Below are 16,933 nucleotides of genomic sequence, written 5' to 3' on the forward strand. Positions count from 1 at the left end.
TGCATTGGAACCAGTAGAAGGCATCCAGCACAGAGGGACAATGAAATTAGGAAACTACTGCTCCCAGCACAAGTCCTAAGACTTTCTTCTATGCTTCTTTTACTTCTACAGTAGACTGACTTCTTCCAAATGACAGAGGACCTGGGCAGTAGCTCTAAAGTCACATGGTTTCACTGACAGAGAAGACCTGAGTCTCGTCTCCTGATTCCTATTCGGAGAAAACAAAAACAAAGGAACAAAACAAAATAAGTCTGTAAGAGACTGCGGTAATCCAGCATTCATCAGAATTCTACCTTTGAGCTTATTAAATCTGGTAAGGTAATGTGATGGCCCAGCCTGTGTCTGGGGACTGTACCTTTTTTAATCTATCATAGCTGGATAAGAAGTTATCTCTGGAAGGATCAGCAAAATCAGTAGAAATATAGCAACACTAATTCAAATCATAAGATTTGAAAACATGGGTTGAGGGAAAGGTGATTTCCCCTATGGGAGTTTCTATTCTTAAAAGAAGAAGCAGTAAATATCTACTAGGTTTTAATACTTTCCTTCCTTAGAAGGCACCTCATTGCCTAAAATTAGGGTGACCATGAATCCTAATTGGTTTTTTGCTTCTTCTGCTAAAGAAATGGTTAACATATTCCCACTATGCTCAGAATTGTCTTGATTTTAACACTATAAAATATGCAATCACTTTACCTAGAAACCACTGCCAATCAAGTTCCAGGGGTATATCTAATTAACTAGTATGTTCCCAGAAATCTTCCCAGTTTTATATACAGATTCAAATAAAGTATTTCTTTTATTAAGGAAATTACAATCTGATGGGCCACAGATTTCTCATCAGCAAATATATATACCATAAAGCAGTATAATGATATATTTAAAGTCTTGAAGGAATAGAACTATCAACTCGTACAAAAAAGATCAACCCAAAATTCTATTTGCAGTGAAATATTATTCAGAAATGAAGTGCAATAAAAACATTCTAATATAAAGAAAAACTAAGGTAATTCATCACCAGTATGTTCCTCTAATGGAAATACCGTGGAAGTTCTTCAAAACATGGGGAAGAAATAATATCAGAAATCAGTTTAGATAATCAGAAATGAAGAAAGCTCAACAGAATTGGTAAATATCTGAGTAAAGATAATTAGTTATTCTTCTCTTAAGTTTTCTATTTTAATGGTTGAAAGTTAAAATTATAACGCTGCTAATGGGATCTTCAATGCATGTTGCTGTAATATGTAAGACTGCATAACAGGGGAGAGTACAGGGCTTACATGTTGGTAAAATTTCTACATGCCACCTGGAGTGATGAAATTCTAATTCCATGTATCGTAAAATGTCAAGTAGATGTATTATAATATGTAGATCATGTGCTAGAATATATGTAAAGATATATAGTTAAACCACAGTCCGTAAATTAAAATGGAAGGCTAAAAACTTTCAAGTAACAGAAAAGAGACAAGAAAGGAGGAAGATAGGGATAGAAAACAGAGGAGTCACGCAGAAAACAAACAACTATATGATAGACCTGTACGTGGCGACAATGATGCTAAATCATGGTCTAAATACAAATCAAAGAAGGAGATCGTCAGAATAGATTTAAAGATATGGCCGAACTATCTGCTGGCAACAAGAAACTTCAAATGTTATAGTAAAGGTAAGTGAAAAGTAAAACCATGAAAGAAACAATAGCATGCAAACACTAATCAAAATGAAGCTAAAATGGTCATATTAATATCAGACAAAGTGGACTTCACCGCAAAGGATGACCAAGGATACAAAGGTGCATTATTATAATAATAAAAGGATTGATTCCCCTAAGACATCATGATCTTACATATGTAACAGCAGAACTTCAAAATAGATGAAGCAAATATTAACAGAATTGAAAGGAGACATAGGAAATACTACAGTTGGTAGTTGCAGATTTAAATATACCTCTCTCAGCAACTGACAAAAATAACAGACAGGGAATTAGCAAGGATAGAAAACAACTCAAAACCACCAACAACCTGACTGGATGTAACTGGCACTTGTAGAATACCTATCCCCAAAATGGCACAAATATGTATTCCTTTCAAGTACACACGGAACAAATTCACCAAGATAGCAGATATCCGGGGTCATAAAAAATTTTAATGCATTTTAAGGATTTAAAATGATACAAAACATTATTTCTGATACAAAGATTTGTGATCATAAGAAGAGAAATTAATAACATAGTTGAGAGGAAATTCCCCAAATACTTGGAAATTACACAGTTTTAATAATCTATTAGACAAAGAAGTCCAGAGGGAAATTAGAAGATACTTTTAACTCAATGAAAATAAAAACACAGTTTATCTAAATGTATGGGTACAGCTAAAGTGATGCCTAGAGGGACATTTTTAGTATTAATTGCTATTTTTTTAAGAAGATCTCAATTTGACCATCTAAGCTGCCATTTTAAGAAACTAGAAAAAGAGGAGTAAAAATGACCTCAAAGCACAAAGGAAGTACATAAAAAAAGCAGAAGAAGTCAGTGAAATCTAAAACAGTAGAGCAATAGGTAAAACCATAAAACCAAAAGCTGGCCCTTAAAAAAGTTCAATAAAATTGATACACTTCTAGCGAGGCTAATAAAAAATGAATAAGAAAGGACACAAATGATCGGTATCAGGAAGGAAAAATGGGGTATCACTACAGGCATTTAAAAACAATAAGGAAATACTATGAATGATTCTTCATCCATAAATTCAGCAACATAGAAGACATGGATCCGTTCCCCAGAAACTATAAACCACTGAAACTTACCCAAGATGTAATAGAGAGCCTGAATGATTTTATAAACTTTAAACAAATTGCATTCATATTTTAAAATCTTCCAAAAAAAATCTCCATAGCCAGGTGATTTCACTAGCAAATATTGAAAAAAAAATAGCATCAATGCTATACAATCTCTTCCAGAAGATTGCAAGATGATAGATCACTTCACAACTAGGCCAGCATGATCCTAATATTAAAACACTAGGCAAAGGCAGTATAAAATGAATAACATAGATAATACTGATGCAAATATCCTCACCAAACTGTCAGCAAATAAATTCAGAAATATATAGGGTGCCTGGGTGGCTCAGTGGGTTAAGTGTTTGACTTCAGCGCAGGTTATGATCTCATGGTTTGTGGGTTTAAGCGCTGCGTCGGGCTCTCTGGTGTCAGTTCAGAGCCCGCTTCAGATCCTCTCTCTCCCACTCTCTCGGTACCTACCTTCCCCCTGTCAAAAATGAATAAACATTAAAAAAAAACCCAGAAAAATGTAGAAAGAATAATATACCATGACTAAGTCAGATTTTTCCCCAGGACTAGAAACCTAGCTTAGTATTCAAAATCAATTTAATGCCTCATATTACCAGTCTAAGAACAGCCACATGATCATATCACTTGATGCAGAAAAAACACATGACAAAATTAAATAGCAATTTTTGATAAAAACTCTCAGCAAAAGAGAAATAGAAGTGAACTTCTTCAATTGGGTAAATAGTATCTATCCCTGTGCCCCTTCCAAAAAGGTAGCATAATAATTAATGGTGACATAAAATTATGAACAAAACAAGGTTGTTCACTCTCATCATTTCAGTCCAGCATCATACTAGAAGTACTAGGCAGAGCCATAGGGCAAAACAATTAGTAATAATAATAAAATATGCAGAGGATTAGAAAGCAAGATATAAAACTATTTCTATTCACAGAGAACATGACTGTTCATATTAAATATTCCCTAGGAATATCCAAAAAACCTCCTAGAAATAGTAAGTGAGTTTAGCAAAGTCACAGAAAAAAAGTCAACACACCAAAATCAATTATATTGCTATTGTTATATAGCAGTAGTGAGGAATTTAGAACATGAAACTTAAAATATTCATTTTAACATTTAAAAAAAACAAGAAACACGGGTATAAATCTATTTTACATATGGAATCTGCATGCTGAAAACTACAAAATGCTTACAAAAAAATGAAAATAAGATTGAAATGAAGGTAGAGGCATACTGAGTTCATGGATTAGAAGACTTGATATAGTAAATATGCCAATTCTCTCCCAGATAAATCTACAAACTTATCTCAATTCCTGTAAAAATCCCAACAGGTCTCTTTGTGGATATAGGTAATCTGATTGTAAAATTTATATGGAAAGGGAAAGGAACTAGAAGAACTACAATGATTTTGAAAAAGGAATAAAATTGCACTACCTGATTTTAAGACTTATTCTAAAGTTACAGTAATCTAGTCAGACTGATATTGACAAAAAGGTAGAGACATAGATCAATAGAACAGAACAGATCCAGAAAAAGTCCCATGCAAATATGGTCTATTGACATATTTGTACCTTTTGACCTTTTGACAAAGGTACAAATATAATCTAATTGAGAAAGTACAGTCTTTAAACAAATAACGTTAGACCAATTGTACATCCATATACAAAGAAATGAACTTTGAACTACATTATGATCATTACACAAAAATTAATTCAAAGTACAGTAAAACCTTGGATTGCCAGTAGCTTGTTTTGCGAGTGTTCCACAAGACGAGAAGACATTTCTGATAAATTTTAATTCGATAAATGAATGATGTCTTGCAATACAAGTAGTATGTGATGCCGAATGTCACATGATCACAACTGAGCCAGTAGTCTTGAAATTCCCTTTGATATACAAGTGCTTTGGATTACATGCATGTTTCTGGACCCTTATGAGGTCTTACTGTAAATCATTGAGTTAAAGTTAAAAAGTTAAACTATGAAACTATTAGAAGAAAACATCTGGTAAAATCCTTATGATTTGAGTTAGGCAAAAATTTCTTAGACATGGCACTAAATACATGATCTATAAAAGATAATATACATAAATCGCATATCTGACATAAGACATATACCCAGATATGTAAAGAACAATAAGAACTATATATTCAACAATTTTTTAAAGAGCAAGCCAAATAAGCAAAAGACTTGAAGGACACTTTTTTTTTTTTAATTTTTTTTTTAAGGTTTTATTTATTTTTGAGACAGAGAGAGACAGAGCATGAACGGGGGAGGGGCAGAGAGAGAGGGAGGCACAGAATCGGAAGCAGGCTCCAGGCTCTGAGCCATCAGCCCAGAGCCTGACGCGAGGCTGGAACTCACGGACCGCGAGATCGTGACCTGAGCTGAAGTCGGACGCTTAACCGACTGAGCCACCCAGGCGCCCCGAAAGACACTTTTTTTTTTAACGTTTATTTATTTTTGAGACAGAGAGAGACACAGCATGAACGGGGGAGGGGCAGAGAGAGAGGGTGGCACAGAATCGGAAGCAGGCTCCAGGCTCTGAGCCATCAGCCCAGAGCCCGACGCGGGGCTCGAACTTGCGGACCGCGAGATTGTGACCTGAGCCGAAGTCGGACGCCCAACCGACTGAGCCACCCAGGCGCCCCCGAAAGACACTTTTTAAAAAGTAAATAGAAAAGGCATCTAGAAAGGCATAAAGTATATAGAAAACTATATAGAAAAAGGCAAATAAGCACACTGATGATGATTTGCATCATTAACCGTTAGGAAAATGAAAAATAAAGCCATGATAAGATATCACTCCACACCAGTTAGAATGACTAAAATAAAAATAACGGCCATATCAAGTGCTAGAGAGGATGTAGATCAACTGGGACTGTCAATCATATCTGGTGGGAGTGCGAAATGGGAGAGACATTCTGGAAAATAATTTGACAGTTATATATATAAAGTTAACATATACTAATCATATGACCCAGTAATTCTACTCCTACATATATTTACCCTAGAAAAAATGAAAACATTTCCACACAAAAGCCTATAGATAGATATTTATAGTACATTTATTTTTTGTAGCAAAAAGCCCAACCTTGTCCAAATGTCCTTCACTGGGTGAATGGAAAATCCAACTATGATACCTACATACAATGGAATGCTACTTATAAATAAAAAGGAACAAATTATTGATATTTTCAACAACTTGGGTTCATCTCAGAGACATCATTCTTAGTGAAAGAAGCCAACCTAAATAGTTATATGATGTCGGGTTCCATTTATATGACATTCATGAAATGATAAAAGAATAGTGATGGAGAATGGATCAATGGTTACCAAGGGTTAGGAGTAAAGGAGGATGATTTAAAAGGAAGTATTAGGGAGTTTTTTGGGATGGTGAAATTGTTCTGTATCTTGATTATGATAGTTGGATAAATATATACGTGTGTTAAAATTCATAGAAGAGTACACAATATGTACCACTATTATATCAGTATGTACTGATTAGAAAGACCAAAATCTAAAACAGATAACAAATGTTGGTGAGGATACAGAACAACAGAAACTCATTCAGTGCTGGTAGGAATACAACATTATACAGTCACTTTGGAAGGAAGTTTGGCTGTTTCTTACAAACCTAAACCCAATCTTTCCATACAATCTAGCAATTGTGCTCCTGCATCTCCAAATGAATTGAAAACATGTCCACACAACATTCTGTATGTGAATGTTCATAGAAGCTTTATTCATAGTCAACAAAACTTGAAACCAATCAAGATATCCCTCATTAGGTGAGTAAATGGTGATACATCCAGACAATAATAAGATAAGGATTCAATGATTCACTGATGAAAGAGGTCTCAAGCTACAAAAAGACACGGATGAAACCTAAATGCATACTGCTAAGTGAAAGAAGGAACTCTGGAAAGACCATATATTCTATGCTCCAACTACATTATATTCTGGAAAAGTCAAAATTATAGAGACAGTAAAAAAATCAATGGCAGCTAGGGGTTGGGAGTGTTGGGGGAGGGATGAAGAGGTGGAACATGGGGATTTTTAGGGCAGAGAAATTATTATGTATGATACTGTAATGGTGACTGCATGAAATTATGCATTTGGCAAACCCATAGAACTCTACAACACAGTGAACCTTAATAGTAGTAATAATGTATAAATATTAGTTCATCAACTGTAACAAATGCACTACTCTAATGCAAGATGTTAATAATAGAGGGAACTGTTGGGGAGGTGGTGCGGAAAGATGAAGGAAGGAAGTATACGGGAATTTTCTATACCCTCTGCTCAATTTCTCTGTACGTAAAACTGTTTTAAAAAATAAAGTCTATTGGGGCACTTGGGTGTCTCAGTTGGTTAAGCGTCCAACTTCAGCTCAGGTCATGATCTCACAGCTCGTGAGTTAGAGCCCCGCGTCGGGCTCTGTGCTGACAGCTCAGAGCCTGGAGACTGCTTCAGATTCTGTGTCTCCCTCTATCTCTCTGCACCAACCCTCCCCTCCCCACTTGTGCTCTCTCTCTCTCTCTCTCAAAAGTAAACATTAAAAAAATAAAGTCTATTAATTAACCCTCACGCACTGTTGGTGGGAATGCAAACTGGTGCAGTCACAGCATGGGAGAAAACAGTATGGAGGTTCCTCAAGAAGTTAAAAATAGAACTACCTTATGTTCCAGCAATTGCACTATTTACCCAAAGACAAAAAAAAAAAAATACTAATTCATAGTGATACATACACTCTGATGTTTATAGCAACATTATCTACAATAGCCAATTATGGAAAGGGCCCAAATGTCCATTAACTGAGGAATGGATAAAGAGAATGTGATAATCTATATATATATAGCAAATTTACAGTGACATGGATGGAGCTAGAGAGTATTATGCTAAGCAAAATAAGTCAGAGAAAGACAAATACCATATGATTTCACTCACATGTGGATTTTAAGAAACAAAACAAATGAGCAAAGGGGAAACATAGAGAGGCAAACCAAGAAACAGACTCTTAACTATAGTGAACAAAGTGATGGTTACCGGAGGGGAGGTGGGTGGGGGATGGGTGAAATAGGTGATGGGGATTAAGGAGGGCCCCTGTGATGATCTCTGGGTGATGCATGGAAGTGTTGAATCACTATATTGTACACCTGAAACTAATATTACACTATATGTTAACTAACTGGAATTAAAATACAAACATTTAAAAAGTCCACTAATTAAAAGAAAAAAGTTAACTTTTATCATATATTAATTAAAAAATGAACATTTAAAACCAGACAGTGAAAGAACAATAATTCAGTTATCCAAAAATGTAAGTGGCAAGAAAACCCAGTTATAGACAGCACAAAGCCAATGCAGATTTTTGCAAGGAACATCTTGCCATTTTTTATCTTCCAGTTTCAATTAGTTAATGAATTCCTCTATCTATTCTCATGACTGATTGGAAATAAGCATTTCATATTCATTTTATTTCCGAAGAAGGAAATTATTATCATGCAATCTTTGTTAATATTTCAAGACTGAAGCAGTTAGTTTCTTCTGTTGTTGATAACAGCACCATTAAACTGTGGTTCCTTTTTAGGAATCCTCTTTCCATACGTTGCAAACTCCTTTCAGCTGCTTCTCAAGAGTTATTGAGATAGCTTGAGATATTGTTCCACTACACTTATCATCCTCCACATTTTTATTGAAGATATTTCATTGGTATGACAACATGTCTGGATTAATATATAATAAACATCTTTTTAAGCAGTGGCCGGGCCTTTTATGATTTGTCATAGCCACACTATTATGATAAATTACCTTAACCAAGTTCAACTTGATAACTATGAAAAAGGTTACATTGTTCTTCAATTATCCTTTTAATCAATCTCCCAAGATAATCATTCTGCCTAAAAATATGTTTCTCAATACTAATTTCATTATCTAGGTGATTCTCATCACTAATCATTGCAGTGAGAGTCTCCATATTCTTAACAACTCTTACTTTAACTTAAATGGGTGATTAGACTCAATATGCAGGATATTACCTGCACGGTGGTCTTGATAATATATTCTCCATCATAACTATCTTCACTTCATCCTACTAATAGATGTTAAAAAAGGGGAGAAGAAAAGCTCTCTTATTAAACCCTTCCACAGTAAATCATATATCTAAATGAAGATTACTTTTAAAAAAAGAGAGACATAATAAGGGACTTTATTTCCTCTATGCCAAGAAAACCCTCTTGTTAAATTTTGCTACACTGAATATCACTGGGCTTTTCAGAGTAGTAGAAGGGACATCCGTTCAAAATGTTGGCAAAAGCATTTAGGGATCCTATGTTTTGAAGATATGGATTTAAATAAAAATATGAAACTTTAATTATGGAGAGAATAAATACATCTATGGCTCTCCTGGTGTTGTGGAGTATTCCTCGCTCGAGGACATCATTAGCACCGAAAAAGACCTCAGTAAAACAGCTTTCCTGATTTTGCCCTGTCACAGATCACGCCACCTCGTGACAACTGGCGGAACTTGGTGAACATTTGTGAGGAATTTCTGAAATTCCTTAGTACATCTCGGGGTGAACTCTCACCTTCCACATTACAGTATGTAAGAGAATTTCATACACTCCTCTCACTTTGATGACGGTTTTTCCTCTCTTAAATGATGCTTTTCTCACTCTAGAGCCAGTCTTTAAGCTGTGTTTATAACTAGCAATCATAAACTTGTTTTGACTTGATTTGGATTTTAGGAAGAATGCACCTATGCAAGCCTTCCCTTGTCATAGCGTCGGTTAGACACCAGCTCCGGATCCAGTCCCCAGGGTAAAACGAAATAGACTCTGCATCCTGGCTCTTTATATGTGTTCATTGACTCTAGTAAATAATTTAGTGTATTGAGTTTATTTTAATTGTTGTTATTATTTATGCTTTAGGTTCTAAACATCGTAAGAATACTTCTGTGTCACCACGGAAACCTTTTGAAAATCATCTTTTTCTTTCCTTTTCAAACTTTTTAACTTACATACAGCAAAATCACATACAGTAAATTTTGTATACAGAAAAATTAAGGACACGCTTTTGATGTTATTGGAAAATCACCCTTCTGTGTAGACCTCTATCTTACCAGTGAAGGGAAAGGTGGTGCACTTTCGCTCATTTGAATGTTAGATTTGATTTTCAGGAAACTTTCTCATATCCTCCCTATCCCCGGGAGAGTAAACATATGCTATTTCCTTTAAAACAAGATCCTGTCCATTCGCTTGCCAAGGATTGTGATGGTTGGCAAGGAAAAGAAAAAATACATCCCACCGGTCTTTGTCACAATGACTTACACCAGCTTAAGCAGCAGACTTCCTAAACCAAGACTTATCACTTCAGGGTTATTTCCATGTGACCTGTGGAGAATACTCATGAATAGGAGGAGAAAGCATGTGGCTTTCTCTGCTGTAGGGCTGAACTCTTCGGTGTGAGACCAGAAGGCAGTCCTGAGTGTTGTGAAGTAATCATTAAGTTACACGCTTGTCATTTCTTGTACATTCACTCAGAACTAATGCACATCACTTTTTCCAATTATAATCATTCCACCATTTAACAAGCACAAAAGGCCTTAGATTCCAATTTGCCACCGATGCCTCGCTCTCACTTGCTTATTTCTTGGCATTTGCTAGGTTGTGCATGGCTCCAATAACACAGAGCATTCTCCTTTCCTAAAACAAACTTGCAAACGGAGGCGACAAAAACAGCTGGTCTCACGTTGAGGGCAGGACACTTTCACCATGTTGATAATTCTTCTGTTCTTACAATTCTTTGCTGCTGTTGTAAATACATATTATTTTTCGGTTTCCTTATTGCCGAAGCTAAACATAAATCACATAGTGATATGCTCTAGGTTTCTGCCCGGGCTTCTCTGCAGGTCATATCAAACCTCCTGTGGTATACGTCTCATTTCATTTAGTTTCACAAATCTGTTTCTGTCTTCACAAGCACACACACACACAAGCGGCAATCACCAGGCTAGGGAAGCACCATTGTCTTCGTACTTTGTTAGCTTCTGCTTCCTCCAGTGAGTATTAATATGCCAGAATGAGCTGTGAACATGCCAGCTTTGGATACGCTGCCTTAAACACGCACCACATATAAGAGGAAATTGGTATTTTCATTTGCTGCACATGCTTTAATGATATTAAGCAATCTAATATGGTACATACGCCGGATTTCAGTAATGCTTCTCTTGAGAATTTCAAACGGTAATGGCAATTTAAAATGACAGCCTTACATTTATATAGCTCCTTTCATCTCAGAGGCCTTTACACTTTATAAAGTTATATGGAGCAATCATTTCACTTACCCACCACAGAAATTCTGCCACCTCTAGGGCAGATCTGGGCTTACTTTCAAAATTGACTCAGCATTACAGATAATTATGACAAGAGGCAAAAAAGCAGCACAGTCAAGGAAAAACGGAATAGGGAATACAGAAAGATAAAATAATGTCCGAGAGAAATTTTTGCCGAAGGGAAGAATCAAGCAAACAAACAAAAATGCCCTGAGGTTATTTATTAACCACCAGTGCACAGGACTGGGAACTCACATGGCGGCCAGTAGAGAGCATTTCAGGGATAACAAATTTAAGGCTAATTCTCTGAAGGGTGAATTTAGATCGGTGAATGTACAGTTTTGAAAACAAGTTAAGAAGTGTTCTTAGAGAGCCAAGAAAAAGGGCTTAAAGTTTTAAGATTCTAAATAGAGATGTGTCATGTTTCTCCTTGCTTAAAATACTACCAGTTTCTCTCTGCTTTTACATACATCTAGTACTGGGCAAAGGTTTCCACACATACCCTTTGGCACCCCGATTTTGAAAAATATTTACAGAATATATTACATTTAAAGCTTTTGCAAAGGCCTCTCAGGATCTCTGTGATCACTTTTCCGTGTCACAGTATATTTATACACAGGAATTATTTAAAGAAAGCTAACAAATTTACAGTTAGATCTGGGTACTTGGCTGTGCACTTACACGGTCTGAGTCATTTGAGGCCGTGTCTAGTGGGGGACAAACTAGACTCCAACCTGACACTGATGTCAGGAGTAATGAAACCCAAAGTGGTCACAACCAGAACTAAATGATCCATGGTCATGCCTGCCCCTCCTTCTTGGCTACCTCTCCCAACCTGCTAATACCAGTGTTGCTGGTCTGCCTACATGCCACAAACCTTTAAACCAGGACAATCTCTACACCCCTGGGATACCTAGAACTATGCTAGGTCAGTACACGTCCTTTTTTATGTGTATTTATTTAATAAATTATATTAAATTTGAGAGCGAGAACACGTGCGTGCACACACACATGAGCAGGAGAGGGGCAGAGAGAGGGAGAGAGAAAATACCAAGCAGGCTCCACAGAGCCTGTCAGCACAGAGCCTGATGAGGGGCTCGATCCCATGAACTGTGAGATCATGACTTGAGCCGAAATCAAGAGGAGGATGCTTAACTGACTGAGCCACCCAGAGCCCTAGGGGTCAGGACTCTTTCAAATAGCTCAGGCTGTCTCAAGCCTTGAGCACTGTTGAAAGAAGAGCGCTTTGCTTTCTTTTTTATCCTCCATAGTCTTATCCTCCTGATAGCTCATCTACTATACTTGAGACTTTATTGAAAACCTTAGGGGGTTGTGGGTAAATGTGAATTCATTTGAGATATTTAGCTCCTAGCTAAATCTCATGCATTCTCCAAGAAATGTTGAGATTTGAGATATTCACAAAATGTAGAAATAGGTCAGTGAAGTGTTGCCATTTAGTAAGTTCATTATATAGGGGACACTTTTTATTTAGACATAATTGCATCACTTTAAGAAAATATAGAAGTGACATACCTGTTGAAGAATATCTGGAAAGGACAAGCAAATAGAAGAAAAAAGAAAGGATAACTCCACTGTTAATACCATAACAGTATTACGGGCTTCACAAAAGAGCACTCCCACCATTTTCTTGTGTTCATATATACCTACCCAACTTCCCATATTAAAAAATATGATGATCGTGGTATGCAGGTCAATGTTGCACAACCTACTCTCCAGAAAAATAAATAAAGCTCTGATTTGTAGCACTCGCCAATTTCTGTGTTGAAATACTCTCACTATGGCTGATTTCCAGCTACTAATATAAAGTCATTGAAGGACAAGATGGAGAGAGATGTGCACAGTGGTTCTTACGTGCGGATATGAGCCACTCCAGCACATCACTCCACGTACTGATGGTGGCCATTCCCTCATCTGTGTTCATGAATGTCTTTACTTGTCAACGAATGTTCCTCTCAAAAGTCATTTCAAGATTGTATTCCATTTTATGGATATGTCCTAATGTATTTAACCGATCCCCTGTTAGCTATTGTGTAATTTTCACTTTTATTAACAACACAGTGATTAATACCTCATAATGTAATCATCATACACACTCCTATTCTCAAGGGAGCTCTACAGCAACCACTTACAAACTAGGTAAGATGAGTGCTGGAAGAGAAATTGCTAGGAGACTTGGGTCTCTGGTTACCTTAAATGGAGAATGAGAAACACTTGAATTAGCCACAGGGGCCCGGCAAACTTAAATGAGAGGTAGGTTGGGTAGGAATTCTGGCAAAGTGGAGTATTCCTATTCCACCATAGAGGAACTGTAAGCCCTATGTTAACAGATATTATTATTTTTAAAAGGAAACCTCCTGCACTGTTAAAACACCTCTCTGGGTCACATCTGGCTTATGTGCCAGAGTATTCTGTCCATAAGAGTTACATGCAATGGCCTGCCCCGCAGTGGAGTTCAAGATACTGGCCTCTCCCAGTATCTAACTCCCATAAAAAACAGATTTTATCTCTACTTTACTTATTTTTCAACAATCTATGCAATATTTGTTGAAGGTAAAACCCAAGTGGTGTTTCTAACATGACAGTTTTAACATCCCTTACAGTAGACAAATTAGCAAGTGATAAAACTCAGCTGTTCCTGCCCACTGATGTGTATTTTTTTTTTCCTTTTCAGGTGATCCTGGAGTGTTTGAGTAGAGCTATCACGTGTCTTTTCTCCTACACGACTTATTGCACATCTTTGAGTTGTCACATTTGTAATGTCCAGCTGTCAAGAGCTTAAGAAATGCCAGTCTGTCTAGTTAGGGGGAAAAAGCCTATAGAAATATGGTTTCCAGCGGGATTTTAGATCTAGGTTCCCCTAAACAGGAAGGAGGGGATACCTATGCTAAGAGGGGACCAACATGCCTACTTTCTGCTACAAACTTTACTTACAGCCCAACATGCAGTACTTTGGTATAACATCGTCCTTTTGAATGGTTTGCATAGTTGGTTTAAATTTCTAGCGTGTTTCATGTGCTTTTGAATACAGTGTAGCAAGTTCTGCCGTTGGAAATTATTTTCTTCTTTCTTTTGTAAACACAGCACTGGTAGTAGAAGAACAGAGACAATTTCGAACCTCAAAAACATCCAGCCTTAAAAAACAAAAAAGCATCCACCCTTTTTCACGCATTATGGACTAATGCCAAACTTTTGAATGCATTTTTCCTACGCAGCAATTGTTTTGCTTTGAAACGTCTATCCTTCGCAGCAGGTGATAAATTGCAGTACATGTTCCTCAAGGTGGACTATTTTGAGTTTGGATCGAAGAGCTGAATGTTAATGTTACAATTCTAGCTTCTCCCCGTGGGATTTCCCCACATATTTGAAAAGTAGGAACCTTTGTGGTGAGTCCAAATTTGTGGAGACTTAAGTGAGACCCTTTATGTTCTAGGCACAGTCATGTGCTAGGCACGGCAGGAGATCTGAATCCTATTTCAATTTATTGCAACTAGTAACAAGCCCTTGAGGAATCTAGGTTCTTGCTCTATAAAATGGAATACTTAGAGTTGATTTAATTCATCACAGAGAGATTTGGAGGATCAGACGAGTTAACGCATATGTGAAAGCACTTTGCAACTTTGGTTCCTTTACAAATGTAGAGCAGTTTTGTTCTAGAGCGGGAGGGCAGGGGAGAGACCCGAGGAATGGAATTTAAATGAAAGAACACTGTTCTCCACAGCACCGTTCTAAACTTGTCTGGAGACTGAATTCGGTGGGTGACTAAACATGAGAGGCCAATAAAGGAATTCAAGAGCAAACCAGCAGGCTAGGCCAAATCTAAATTATGGGCACTGAAAAGTTTACATAGACCCACATTTACACCGTTTACAATCGTAGGAGATTTCTATATTTTCTGATGAACATCATCATAGCCTTAAAAACCTGTGACTCCCAAGTTAGTTAAAAATCTCATGCCTGGGTTATATTTAAAAAGTTTACACGAATAGACTGGAGCAGGGATACTCAAACTTCATTGTGCATAAGAGTATTCTAGGGGCCCAGTCAAATTGGGACATTTCTGAGATTTACCCATGGCGATTATGAATTGAAACACCTGAGTGAGCCTCATGAAGCTGCATCTTTAGAAAGAACTGCTGTGAATCCAATCTCATGAATTAAAACTCAAGGTAGGAAAGTTCATGATGTGCTTAGGAGAGGGTGAAATATGGAAGTTTCACTTTTGGATGATGAGGAGGATGGTGAGAACATTAAGTATGAGAACACCGTGGTTTGCATAGGGATGCAGACTGTTGCTATTAATGGTACCCAGTTGGCTTGTGCCTCCCGATATCCATCCCCTTGAATAGGCTCCTCTGATGTCAGCTCTAAGTTTCGCTATATGACTTGCTTCGGATAGTTGGACAATAGTAAATGCGACATAAGCAGATAATTAAGAAGTTTTGGGGTGTGGGGGAAACTGGGTGACTCAGTTAAGCATCTGACTCTTTATTTCGGCTCAGGTCATGATCTCACAATTCATAGGATCAAGCCCCGTGTCAGGCTCTGCGTCGACAGTGTGGAGCCCGCGTGGGATTCTCTCTCTCTCTCTCTCTGAATAAAATAAATACACTTTAAAAAAGAAAAAAAAGAAAAAAAAAAGAAGTGTTGGGGTGTAACTCCTCTTGCAGCTCCAGCAAATCCGGTGACCATCATGGGAAGAAGCCTGGGCAACGTTGCTTGTGATACACGGCCAATCACGTCAGTGCATTCAGCTGGTATCTGATACCAATTAGCAGACGTGATATGGAAGCCATTTTGCACCAACCAGCTCTAGCACAGATGACGTGGGCTATCCTTGCAAGATTGGATGGAACTCTAGGTATATTGAATTTGAGCTTTTGATAAAACATTTATGAGGAACTCCCTCACAGCTAAGATGATCTGGAGCATAAGTGAATGGTTTGCAAAAGCATTAAAAAAAAGGGGGGGGTTTGGAAGTTATCTACTGACGGATTGTAATTTAGACTATGTATAAGAGGCAGCACTTGGGTGACTCCGTCAGTGAAGCATCCGACTTCAGTTCAGGTCATGATCTCACGGTTCATGAGTTCCAGCCGCCTGCTGCGCTCTCTAATGACAGTGGAGAGCCTGCTTCAGGTCCTCTCTCTTCCTCTCTCTATTCGTCCCCTGCTTGCCCATTCTCTCCGTCAAAAATGAATAAACATTCAGACTATGTATAATAAGAGTGTGAGAGTGATTCCAGGGGACCTAGAGCGGGGCACTGACAACGACTTCTACTGGATTTTTTTCGGGGGAACAGTAAACAGCAAATAGCCCAGTTTTGAGGACTAGAAAGGCAGTTAGGCGAAGTCGGACCAGAATGAACAGAAAGCAAGAGGGAAGATACTTCTGAAGGGTCAGAGCAGAAAGGTATCAACTGTTCAGAGGGGGCAAAAAATCACGGCTCGAAATAAGCTTGTGGCTTGAGCAGTTTAAATTGACGAGTGCTTCAAAATGATATGAACTTGACTTCAGGTTTTAATGACCAAAAGAAGGAGAGTTAGACCCTGAGTGCCAACTACCTTTTGAAGAGATGGGATAAAGTAAGATATGAGGATGAAGAGACATTTCTAAATATTTAGAAAAAGTTAATAAAAAATCTCTTATTGACACTTTAGTGTCTCATTAAATGAGACATTAATAGCTAAAGGGATGGATTCAACTTAAAGGTGTAACTTTTTTCTTATTTTGATATCTTAACCTATGATGGATTATCTTTGATATAATTTCCAGGAAATC

The sequence above is a fragment of the Neofelis nebulosa genome, chromosome 2, assembly GCF_028018385.1.
Source record: "Neofelis nebulosa isolate mNeoNeb1 chromosome 2, mNeoNeb1.pri, whole genome shotgun sequence".
Classification (NCBI taxonomy): Eukaryota; Metazoa; Chordata; class Mammalia; order Carnivora; family Felidae; genus Neofelis; species Neofelis nebulosa.